This window comes from Trachurus japonicus, chromosome 20, assembly GCF_045865225.1.
Source record: "Trachurus japonicus isolate A0001 chromosome 20, Traja_1.0".
NCBI classification, from domain to species: Eukaryota; Metazoa; Chordata; class Actinopteri; order Carangiformes; family Carangidae; genus Trachurus; species Trachurus japonicus.
In genome coordinates this window covers 24,195,766-24,208,910 of record NC_140926.1, presented here as the reverse complement: position 1 = coordinate 24,208,910, position 13,145 = coordinate 24,195,766, and the positions used below count along the sequence as shown (strand labels likewise).

The following is a 13,145-nucleotide window of genomic DNA, read 5'->3' as shown; positions in this document are numbered from 1 at the left end:
GAACAATGTCGTCAAGAAATTGCGGTTTTCCTCGGTTTTCCTGTCCACACATGACTGCTGAAACCGGAGTTTTCGAAAAAGTTCACCCTGGACTCCGATTACAAAAAACTCCGGTTTCAGGAGCCCACAACTGCGGTTACGTGTGGACGAAAGGCCAAACTGTGCAGAGAAACACACGGTTTCAAAAATACCCGGGTTCGTATGGACGGCCCCTTACATTAGACAGTAGGTAAGTGAACATTCAGGGGTTTAAAAAAAAAACAACATTGATGGTGCAGGTATTCTGTATATCTGACAGGAGCATGGAACACTGTACAGCAGCACATACTCATTTTTTAAGTGTATTTTAACCTACTGAGAAAGTCTCTTCTTCTGCCTTTTGTTATTTACATGTTTGATCCCCAAAAGAAAAGCCAAGGATTAATGAGAGGAAATCAATCATTCCATCAGAGGGTGATCTTCTACGTAGGAAAATGTAACATCTACATTTAGTTTTCCACACCTCCATAGAACATGAGTGTGTCCAGGTTTTTGCTGCGTCTAACGAACATCCACTCTCTCTTGGTTTTGCATTCAAGAGGATCTCCTGTTTGTAATTTGGGCTTTTTGTTTCCCAACAGTTTCACCACAAGCTCATCTTAAACTGGACCCACCTGTGGATTTGCATGGCGGGCAGTGAGCAGAGTCTAAGTTTACATCTGGTGTATTCAAAACATGCTGAAGGCAGACGTGGATATGGTTTCTGCAAATGGCTGTGGATTGAGGGTACGGCCACATTTGCATTGGATTTTCCTCTGAGTGTAATTTGCTCGTGGAATTTCAAAAACAGAGCAGCCAAAGGTTTCCTATCGAGTCAGCTGGGGCAGGATGGGGAGATTTATCGAAGCTTTATAAATAAAGGAAATTTCAGATTAACAGACAGAAGTTTAGCTTCCTACCACATCAATTATCTGGCACAACTGGGTCAGATTGTCTGTTTAGATCCTTATGGAGATGATAAAGATCAGTTTGATAATGTCATTCCACAAATGAAAGCTGTTTGAAACCTCTGTTTACACAAAAAAAGGAGGACAGTTGAGGCTAGGAAACAAGAAATCAGAAGTGAGTAGATCAAGATGATATCACCATGAGGTTCTTCTCATTTCTAAATCCTGATTAAGGACTTAAGATGACCCAGTCACTGTTACGTTATAACCCTGTTATACAGGTAGCAGCATCTACAGAGTGCACTGTTTTTAGAAGTATCTAAAGCATATTTATTCTCATGCCTCTGTGCACAGCTTCACCTGTACTGGTGCTTTTGGTAGGCTCTTCTAACGGGGAGCACATTAGATTAGAATCTATCACAGGTAATATGCAGAACTATTCTTTACAAAGAAACTCAGAAGTAATGACATTCAAAGGACACCCAGCTCTATTCATGCATTCATGTTACTTGGCTGGTATCTCTAGACCTCAACACACAAACCAAAACCTTCTGCTGGGACTCATACAAGGAAAATGGAAAATGACCGAAGTTCAGGTAAATAAGAACAGGTTCCAACTTCAATATTGCAACAGAGAACTTAGTCCAACACATCTGATTTTAATTTGTGTTAACTTCCTGAAGCTGAATAAATGTTTTGTTTTTTTTGTTCTGTTTTCGGCCAGCCTACCTTCAGATCTGTTTCCACCTGCAGCATCAATTCCAGTAAACAAGCATCATGAAGCTGTTTGTGCCCTTCTCTGATGATCATCCATCCAGCAGCCAGGTGCTGACACCTCCGCCTCTGCTTCATTTGCATCACAGCTCCTATATATTTGGTCCAGTAGGAAACCACATGACTTAGCTTCTACTTGTTACATGGATACACAAATGACCAAACAAAATAATGACGCTGAGAGAATGGTCTGCCTACATTTCCTTTAGGTAAATGGTTCTTTCTGATCAATAAAGAAGCTAGCTGACTGGCTAAGCTAGCTCAGCTGGTAGCACAGACATACTTTCTAGCTAGCCATGCTTTCTAGCTAGCCAATACTAGCTTCTTACCCAATCAGTTTGCAGATTAAGGGTGTATTCAGACCTCTGGACTGTGTGCTTTGTTCTGATTCAGAGGCTAAACCGATACAATTGTTGCATTTTTGTTTGGGTCATTTGTGTTCACACAGTAGCTAACAGTGCCAATCGGTCCAAACAAATGCCATGTGCAAACCAGCTGTTCTCTCATTGGTCAAAAATCTTACTTGGAAGGACGAGGAGGAGGTTACCCGGGAAAAAAAACATGGAATAGAGGTCTCAACGGAACCTGAAAACGGTCTGAAGTCCGGTGTCAGGGTTGCAGGAGGAAGGACCCAAATGCAAGAGCTAACACAGGCAGATTACCTGCAAACTAAAGTTTAATCTCTCACAACACCCGGACCCGACACGATCCGACTCATTCGTGTATATTTTTGTCCCAAACCCGACCCGAACACGGCCAGAAAAGAGCCCTTATATCCCTTCACAATACTCACTCTCAAGGAACCAAAGATTTGCTGTCTGTGATCAATGCCATCTGCCTCAAAGGGTTACAGTCATAACTCAATCCGTCACACTGATCTACAACACAGTTTATACACAGTTTTCACAGACAAAAGTCAGCAGTAAAACAATTTGAGGAAAATAAATGATTAAAACAAAAACAGTCAAGTACTTACTCTGTCTTCCTCCAACTGTTCATCTCTGGCATATCTCCAATGTCAAGTAAATCTCCAAAAAATATTGTTCAACGAAAAATAGAGACAGGTTGAGAATGGTAAAAGAAAGGAATGAATGTAATCTTAAAGCAGAAGTAAGCGATCCGGTCGTTTTGGCTAATGCTGCGTTCCAGGCAGGCTTTTGAAACCGTAAATTACAGCTTCAAGTCACAACTTACGACTTTGTAGCGTTCCAGGCAACCCACTGGTGTTTTTCCGACCTGTTTTACCTGTGAAAGTCACTATAACGGCCACTCGTAACTTCAGACCCGTGAACTCGTACCAGATCAAACTGGTACCACTTCACAGGTAGGAAAAACACGAGTTACGGGCTGCCCTGAACGCACCATAACAGTCCTCGTCCCTACGTCACCACATTCAGGCCCATCTCTTGTCTGCACACACAGCCCTGCATGCCGTTCTCTCTCCTCATTGGATAAAACTTGTAGGATACGAGAAAAGTTTTCTCCTCAGCTTACAGCAGAGCAGAGTGACTGACAGACCCGTGTTTCGGTCCAAACACTCTATGTAAGTGATTGCTGTCGGAAGATATAACTATTTAAGACTTATATTAACACAAATATATCACTTACTTCTGCTTTAATGTAGTGTTTGCCTTATTGGCCATGTGCTGTTGGCCGGACTTTATGTGAATGCAGCTTAGAGCTGTACAGAAAAGAAAATTGAATTTGAGCCCACTTTGGGTCTTAACATTAGTGTAATAACTCATCTATCAGACGATGTAGGCCAAACTTTGTGCAAAATTCTATTTTTGATTAAATCCGGGATGAAAGTGTGGTATTTTTTTTCCACATTGGATAATGCAGGCGCACGGATTATACGTCAGCCTGCGCACGATTCATCAGCCACTGATATTGGATCCGTCATCCGTCAATCAAACATCTGAGACACACACACCGAGCTCAGTCTCGCCCCAAACATTGAATATCCCGCCCGCTCGATAACGACCAATCAAATTCGTTTTCCTTACTCGGGTAAACTCGTGCGGTAACTCGTGGAAACTCGGCGCGACAAACAGGACAAACAGCCATTTCTGTACACCTTTAAGCAATTTAGACTTCCACTCGTGCCTTCAGCCATATTTTGCTGCAAAAAGTTACACTGGAGGACTTACAGGGGTGCACAGGGCTCATTTACATTTAAAAAGCTTGTAAATCTAGTTCAAGTAAACTTTAGCATGCCATAGTCGCTTTAATCATATTAACTCATTGGCTGCCATTAACTTCTATAGGCGTCAATCTAATTACAACCGTTCACTGCCATTGATGTCTATAGAAAAATAGGAAAATTATAGGAAAACACTGTTCAGATGTTTGAGATGTCACTAAAGCAAAAAATATTAACGTCAAAGTCACTGTTTCAGTGACATGTTTCTTTCCACAAAAAGCTTTGTCAAAAAGGTTTGGCTTTTGGTTTGGTTTTTGGCAAAATCAGCCTATGTTCTACTGAACAGAAAAAGGTAGAAACAAACCTTTTTTTTCCTAATAAAAGAAGAAAGTCTACTCTTTCTCTTGGTAGTCTTGGTGTTTACATAGTCATAACACAATATTCTGTGCGTCTTGAAAGATCGGCTGGCAGAGTGGCTAGTAACTCTGGGAAACCAGTAGCCACAGTGGCTGGTGGGCAAATGTGAGTGAGCCTGAAAACAGGCAACAAACAAAAATAATCAGTTGATGAGGTGTCACTTTAAATGACGTGCCTCAGTGTGAATGAGTTCAAGGTGAGTCTAAATCATCGGGGTAATATTCTCCAGCTGCTGCAGTTCCAGGCCGTCACATACAAGTTGATTCAACATTGATTCAACAGATCTGCTGTGGATCTTTGTGTTTCAGTTCTTTATAACTTCACCAAAGTCATAAAAGAATTCCTAAAGACTTTCTGTAAAATGCTGATGAATCCTGAACCACATGAGGCCAGTAAATCAACACATGTCAGAAAACAGCTTCTACATGCACATTTGTGTGTGTGTGTGTGTGTGTGTGTGTGTGTGTGTGTGTGTGTGTGTGCTTGTGGCTTCCTCAACTGCTGCAAAAATAACAACTTCATATTTATGTCCTATTAATACATCAGTGACACTTGGCACAGCAGTGAGTAATTATAAGTTAATGCAGCCAGTACACAGGATTCCTAAAATACTGACCTACCATATAACCAGTGTCCCTGGATTGATCCCTGCACAGTCTTTGCATCATGTTGCACATTGTTCTTTCTTTCTTTCTTTTTCCTGAAAGAAATTACATTTTGTCCTGATTATGGCACCAGATGAAAAGTCAGGGGATCACGTTTATCACAATTCAACCCCAAGGGGAACATGAACCAAATGCCCTGACAATCCATCCAACAGCCTCAGGGAAGAAAAAACAAGAATGTGCCAGTTGGTGGCACTAGAGGAGACGTCAGTGACGAACCTCAGTAGGATTCATCCCCTGGGTCCATGGTTGTATACGTCTAATGGTTGAAAACCATCCATCAGGTAGTTGTTGTGATGTTTTGTTTTGAACCGGAGTGATGCACCTACTGACCCATACAGTCCTCTCTGAGTCCAGAGGACCTCAAGACTTAGAGGTGAGGCAACGTGTTGAAGAGGCAACAGCAGAAAATAAATTCCCCCTGAAGCGCGTACACACACACACACACACACACACACACACACATAAACCTGTGTGTTTGAGTTTGTGTTTAAGTTTGAAGTGGAAACTTTGGCATGTGGAATGTGTGTGTTTTGGATCAGAGCGTTGGCCATATGGTGGACAACTGGGGGAAAGTAGATTAACAGTGTGTTTGTGTATCACTATATGTGCAGTGTGTGTGTGTGTGTGTGTGTGAGAGTGTGTGTTTCAGCAGCTGTGGTCCAGGTGTGCAGCAGGACAGTAACCTCTAGTCAGCAGGGAGCTGTTCAGAAGCAGCAGACAGCGCTAACTCCCACTGATGAAAACAGCCAAATATGATTTCATATTTTATGTGGAGAGTTTGATCCTGGACCTGGACCTGGACCTGGGCTCGGTGAGAGAGAAGGTGACTGGAAGACTGAGACACCTGAGCAACGACAGAGATTAATGATCAACCCACCCACGACTCATCACTTATACGGTATATCAACTCCTACATCTCCCAAAATGCTTTTCAACAGCATCAGGTCAAGTTTGCAACACAGGTTCATTGTCTGTAGCCTGTCCTTCATCAGTTTGTGTATTTAGAGAATTATGTCTATTGGCTAATTGAAACCAAACATAAACGATCTACCAGAGAGGTGCTTAAAACACTGTAATGACCACTAGAGTGTGTGAGTTAAAGAGGGAATATGCAGGATTTTTAGCTTAAAGGAGACATATTCTGCCCCTTTTCCACAAATTAAAATAGTCCCCAGGTGTCTTAAAGACATGTCTGTGACATGCTTCGGTCAAAACCCCCCAAGGATCAAACATCACAGCTCTTTTCATCCTCTCTAAACAGCCCTGTTCACAACGGCTGGTTTCAGTGCCTGTCCCTTTAAATGCAAATTAACCACTGCTTGCCCCGCCCCTTCTACAGTTACCAGGTAGGGGTGGTATTATGCAAATTCGAAAACTAGTTACATCATTGTCAGACAACTGAGGGAACAGCTCGTAAAACCACATGGATTTCAACCTAGTAAGTCTGAAAATTATAGATTTTTTTTTGTCAATTCTCACATTTTGGGGGTCGGAAGGCAAAACAAACACCTAAATATATGTTAAAGAGCCTTCGAAAAGTGATATTTCCATAATATGTCACCTTTAACTTTGCTACATTTTTACCTTAATCAGCTTCACAGTAATTGTGGTGGTTAAATAAATGACTCGAGAATGGAGGCTTTCTGCCGTCCACCTAGTGTCTCTTGGTTGGAACCGACAAGTTGTGCCATATTTGCTTTGCAAGTTGATTTACGGTGTGTGCACAGCTAAATTTTCTGCTTGCACTTTGCAACAATTAAGTTTGGGGTCACTGTGCTTCTAGTGAAAAAAGTTAGTCTGGAGCCCTGTAATGTGTATATGATATAAAACATTATCCACCACTCTATTGACTGCTTTCTCACCGGCTTTGTTGAAAACAAATGCACATGGCTTTGAGGAAGGTTAGCAAAACAGCCAGACTTCCCCTTTAATTAGGCTCCCATGTCATAATGTAAAATGCATGCACTACAAACTGATGTACTAAACTCTCAGCTCCATATGCACCCCACCTCTTTGACCATATTTGGATTAGCATGGATTTAGGGGCGGAGTCAGCCAAGATAACAATGGAGTTACTCACTCTAGGTTTCAAATCAGGAGAGAACAAAAGAGCTGAAGAGAAAATAAAATCTGTATTCAAAAAGAATAAAAGTAGAAGACAGAAAGGTGAGAGTCATGGTTTTAGACAGCGTGAACTTCCATGTTTGTTTGTGAAGACACTCTGGGCTGGGGGCCAAATGAGGGCCAGACAAGGTGAACAGGAGGTTAGAGGTCTTTGATGCAGATCCCTGCTTTACAGACGAGCATGGAGGAGACGTTGGCTTGAACTCGGCACTGATCCAGGATTTATGGAGGATAAAGCTGGTTTACAAGTGTTCAGAAGTCAAACTCATTTTTATAGAGGATTTAACGTTTCATTACAGGCCTGCTCCCAGAGTCTCAGGAGTCTCAATAACATGTAAACCGCTGCAAACTCTGCTGAGCAAAACACAGAGATAAGTGAGGCTGTAGATCAGTCAGTCACTGACAAAGAGCTCCAAAGCTAAATGCTGCTAAAACCACATGCTATCCTTTTCATGAGCTTGTTTCTACATGTCATCATTAAACAACATACATGTAAATCAGACCTGGAGTCAGCTGAGGACCTCAGGTAATGAGGATACAATTACTCTCACTTATTACAATATTTTATTTCATTTCCTAATGTTCCTTTACATGTGGATCTATACAGTAAATGCAGACATCCAGAATTGAGTCACATTCCTCACCTCTTTTCCAGTGAGTACCAACATATGTGATCTCTGCGATGGAGACGCTTGTTCCTCATTTCATTTCTGAAACCTACACACACAGCGGACGTGCAACATCTCTGGAAAATTGAAATGATGCAATGTTGACTGGCCTACCTGGACCAAAACCCATCACAAGTCTGGTCATGGTCTAGAAAACCTACATGAAGGAGGCGTCCAACTGTGCCTGTATTACATTTACTTCCTTTTTTTTTTTTTTTCCAGGTTCGTCTCAAGTTCACATGTGACTAGGGTTGCAAAGGGGCGGAACATTTCCGGTAAATTTCCAGAAACTTTCCATGGGAAATCAAGCTGGGGAATTTTGGAAATATTCCAAATTGGAAACTTTCCATGGGAATTATGGGAATTTATGGGAATTATTGGGAATTTATGGGAATTAACTGGAAATTGGGGGTAATTTAAACAAACTGTATCATATCCAAACATAAATGTAAATATTTTGTTTTGTCATAAGCAGACATCCATGCAAGACAATTAAAACACATGACATTTCAACAGATTTATTTGTGAGTAGAACTTTATCAATTTTTAATTCTTGTATGAACAATCAATTATTTTACTGAACAACAAAAACATGAATGTTGGGAAAGAAAATAGCCCTAAATAGCCCTGCAGTAAGCAGTGTGCTGTGTGTATGTGGTTGAGGAATAGCATAAGTATACGTAGATCTGGTTGTTTTAGCCAAGATTATGCTACATAATATATAATATATTACATTTTAATATATTAATATATTTTCCCCAACTATATTTACGTTCCCTGTTAAGGGCCAACCTTCAATTTTGTAAATTTCGGATTTATTCCCCTTTATTCCCATATATTCCCGCTAATTCCCATGGAACTTTTCCAACTTTGAAAATTCCCAGAATTTTGCAACCCTAGTCCTGACCAATCATGAAGAGAAGAGGAGGAATCATGAGAAGAAAAGAGGATGCGAGGAGAGGATAAAGGGAGGTGAGGGGAAGAAGGAGAGAGAGGACAAGGAAAGGAGGGGAGAGGTCATGAGGGGGGAAGACACAAGGGGAGGAGGAGAGGCTGCAGCCAAGTGGGTTTTATGAATGAAAGTCAGAGTAGTAAAGGTTTATTACACCAGAAAATGACTTTGTGTTAGTGTTTGAGAGAGACACAAAAATGCATGTATGCATGCATGCACGCACACACATACACACACACACACACACACCTTGGCTCTGTTCTCTGGACTGCTGGAGTTTCCGGAAAGCGGAGTAATCCCTGCTGTGCTCCAGTTGTTTCAACTTGCCTGTGCAGGTGTGTGTTTGTGTGTGTGCGCTTGTGTGTGTGTGTGTGTGCGTGTGTGTGTGCATTCATGATTTAATCTGCAGTCCAGTTGGTGAAGATGAACCTGAGGATGTTTTCGTAGCAGCTGTTCTCACTCATCTGTCCTTTGTGTGTGTGTGTGTGTGTGTGTGTGTGTGTGTGTGTGAACGTCACATCTGGCCTCCAGTTGAGCAGGTGAGGTGGAGTGCAGCGAGACAGATGTGACTCTAAACAACAACAAGTGGTGTGAAGCGTCCAGAGGGGACGGGGACAGGTCGTCTCTCCTCTGATACCTCCTTGTGTTGCAGCTCATTAACAGTCACAAAAACACATTCAGCTCCTGAAAGTGTCCAAAAATAACATCTGAAATACCAGCGGCCGTCCACATACTTTCTCTCTTCCTCCCATGCTTTTGTCTGAAACTCTGTCCATTCCTGATTATTATCCGTCTGTTTGTCTCTCCTTCTCTCCAAGTGTCACCATTTAATTGGACGCCCCTCCTTCTCCTCCTCCTCCTCTTCGTCCGTCCCCATGGGAAAGTATGCAGACACATTTTGATTTGATTATGGCTCACAAACCAAACTATGCTCCGTCACATTCCAGCTCCGACAAACAGACCATCTGAGGAGACGACGGAGCACGGCCCCCCGAACATGGCAGGGGTCAAGGGTTTGATTCCCTGCAGACATCATGAAGGTGATTTCCCACATCTTCAAAAAAAAACATCTTTTCAAGGGTTTGGTTCCACTTTGTTGAATCAATGATTCCCAGATATGTCTGATGTCTCCCTTCACACACTTAATGAACCAATCACATTCACTTCCTTCCACCGTCTCCGTCTCTGTCCTCACAGCAGCGGTGGTGCACAGACGCCCTCTGAAGGCAGTCATGTGTCACTACATCAGGATGCAGCACCAGGAGCTCTCTGCCTTCCTGTTTGTTCATTAAGGGCTGAGACACAACACCTCACTTTTCTCTTCTTTACAATAAACTCGAGCGACGTACGTGAGTAAAACCTGAGACATCCCAACACAACACAGAGGCAGCAGTATTGCAGATGTTCAAAGAGCTCAGAGCAAAGTGCAGATTTAAGCAGGAAAGTGACAATGGTAGTGATCGATGTCTCTCAGTTCAATGTCAAAGAGTGGAAAGTGGAAAAACTAGCCTGGCAACAAAATCCACCTATCAGCATCTCCAAATATCTAATTCCCAGATGATTTAAAGGGAAGCTATTATGCTCCTTTTCCTCCACAAACTAAAATAGTTCCTGCGTGTCTTAACGACATATCTGTGACATGCTTCGGTCAAAATACCCCAAAGATCAAACATCACAGCTCTGTTCATTCTCAAAACAGCCCTGTGCAAAATGGTCTGTTTCAGTGCCCCTCCCTTTAAATGCAAATGAGCCACTCCCTCAGCATTGCGTTACCATGACGATGTCTACTACTAGTACGTACTGATTCGGCCAAAATGCAGTATGTAGCATGCAGTATGCAAACAAAAGCTAAATCTGCAGTATGTGAAGAATTCCCAGATGTCGTAATCATTCGTAAAGTATCTCCAGTATGCCCAGTCTACATTGTATACTGCAATGACCTAGTCCCACCCTAACCAAAGATGGTAGTCTAGAGAGTAGTCTTTGCCATGTACCTTAACCATGTTATATAACTTGATAAAATATATTAAAATTTAATGCAGACTGGTCGGTTCATTGTAAAACATTTATTTATTGATGTAAATGTGGTGATTGGTGTATATAGACTACAGAGCCCTGCAGCGCTCCTCCTCCTTCTTCACTTTTCATTCAAACTAATGCGACTGCCACAATTGTTAGATTTCATCAATGAGACCAACATTTATCTCCTAAAAAGAATAACCACCCGGCGGTAAACCTCCAAAAAACCTGCGGGTATGTTTATTAGCGATCGTTTTCTCCCCCGGGATGATGACGGAGGTTGGCCGGCCGACGAGCTCTGCAGACGGGCTCTGCCTGTGCTGCTCCGGCGCTCCGGCGCTACGTCGGTACGTCGCTGCTCCCACAGGTAGAGCTTCACTTATATGAAACGTCAGAGTAAACTTCAAAATATATTAAAACTAAATAAAGTGACGCTACAGTGCTACAGCATGTAGGAAATAAAGCAGGAAGTAGTCCACTCCGCTGTGACGCCAGCCACAACAGAGCAGCATGGGAGGAGGCGGGGCCGGCTGGAGTAGAGACCTCGGCATGACCATGTAGGGGAGTCCGGCACGCCATGACGTCAACGCAACCTCAATGTAAAAAAAAAAGTCAGTGCAACCGAGTAAAACACGGCGTGCACAGAAATCCAAATCATCTAGCAGGGTTTACCTCCAAATACATAAACCTCATGATATGGCACTTCCACGTCCTCTAGAACCATTATCCAACATTATAAACATATATATGAGTCTGAAAAGCTGGAAAAGCATAATAGGTCCCCTTTAATGTCACTGTGGATCTAAAAATAAAGCTATTTTAATGACCATTGTAATTTTTCATGACAGTCTAACCAGTCAGTGCAACACATCCTGCTCTTTGTTGGAGTTCACACATATGCCTCACTGCAAGTTCACAAACTTCAGAGTGTCTATCTGTCAGTTTGTGTTATTGCAACAAAACCAGGGTTACCGTCAACAGCTGTTTACCAGTCCAGCAGAAACATTGTGGGCTCTGTTTGAACAATGCAAAGCTCATGGTCTGAGGTGTGTGGTGCAATTTAACAGCAGGAAAAACAGTCTCTGCTCCAAGAGCAAGCTTTGAACTGAACCTCTTAAATACTGATGTGAGTGTTTGGCTGTAACATCTAATACAACAGTCACGATGTCCTGCACCCGATAAGAGCACATGTTGGATTTAGTCCTGATGAGTCCAGTCCTGACCAGTGAGTCTAGATCTGACTAGTTACTCCAGACCTGACCAGTGAGTTCAGACCTAACCAGTGAGTCTAAACTTGACCAGCAAGCCCAGTCCTGACCAGTGAGTCCAGTCCTGACCAGTGAGTCCAGTCCTGACCAGTAAGTCCAGTCCTGACCAGTGAGTCCAGTCCTGACCAGTAAGTCCAGTCCTGACCAGTGAGTCCAGTCCTGACCAGTAAGTCCAGTCCTGATGAATGAGTCCAGACCTGACCAGTGAGTCCAGTCCTGATGAATGAGCCCAGACCTGACCAGTGAGTCCAGTCCTGACCAGTGAGTCCAGTCCTGATGAATGAGTCCAGACCTGACCAGTGAGTCCAGTCCTGATGAATGAGTCCAGACCTGACCAATGAGTCCAGTCCTGATGAATGAGTCCAGTCCTGATGAATGAGTCCAGTCCTGACCAGTGGGTCCAGTCCTGATGAATGAGTCCAGTCCTGACCAGTGAGTCCAGTCCTGATGAATGAGTCCAGTCCTGACCAGTGAGTCTAGACCTGACCAGTGGGTCCAGTCCTGATGAATGAGTCCAGACCTGACCAGTGAGTCCAGTCCTGATGAATGAGTCCAGTCCTGACCAGTGAGTCTAGACCTGACCAGTGGGTCCAGTCCTGACCAGTGATTCTGGGTAAAGAAGGGCTGTACAATACTCCATAAAGACAACAGTGTAATACTGTGCCACGTGGCTTCCACAGGGATTTTGCTGATCAATCACACACTCAGTTTCAGTTGCATCAACAATGTACACACCAGCACACCTCATTTTGTGATCATCATACTCATGTGTATGTGTTATCTTACTGCACCAGTCTGAAACTAGCAGAGGCACATGGGTTGGGCTTAAACTGGTATAAGATATAGCCCTGTGCGTTCAGCATCAAACTCTATTCCTCTATTCACCAGAACCTTCTCATCCCTGGAGCCTTCAGTCTGTCCTGAAGACGGAGCTGCTCAGAAGTATTTTATAACCTCCCATGTGAACACATTACTTGGCTGAAGCTCTTTCTTGGTAAGACTGGTAGCTGTCGATGATAACATCAGCAATGATCACTAGCTTAACAGCTAGCATCCAACATCCAAAAAAAACCCAAAACTTCAGAAAAAACATCAAAAAAAGGAAGAAAAAACTTTAAAAAAAGAAAAGTTTTAACTAAAATAAAAAAAGAAAGAAGTCAAAAAGAGAAAAGAAAGAGGACATTTC

At 42.7% G+C, this 13,145-nt stretch overlaps 1 protein-coding gene across 1 annotated transcript in view; it reads right to left on the bottom strand.

Moving 5' to 3' along the window:
* Positions 1-13,145, bottom strand: part of sugct (succinyl-CoA:glutarate-CoA transferase) — a 127,828-nt gene that overhangs the window by 30,091 nt on the left and 84,592 nt on the right. The gene's annotated exons all lie outside the window — the stretch shown is intronic.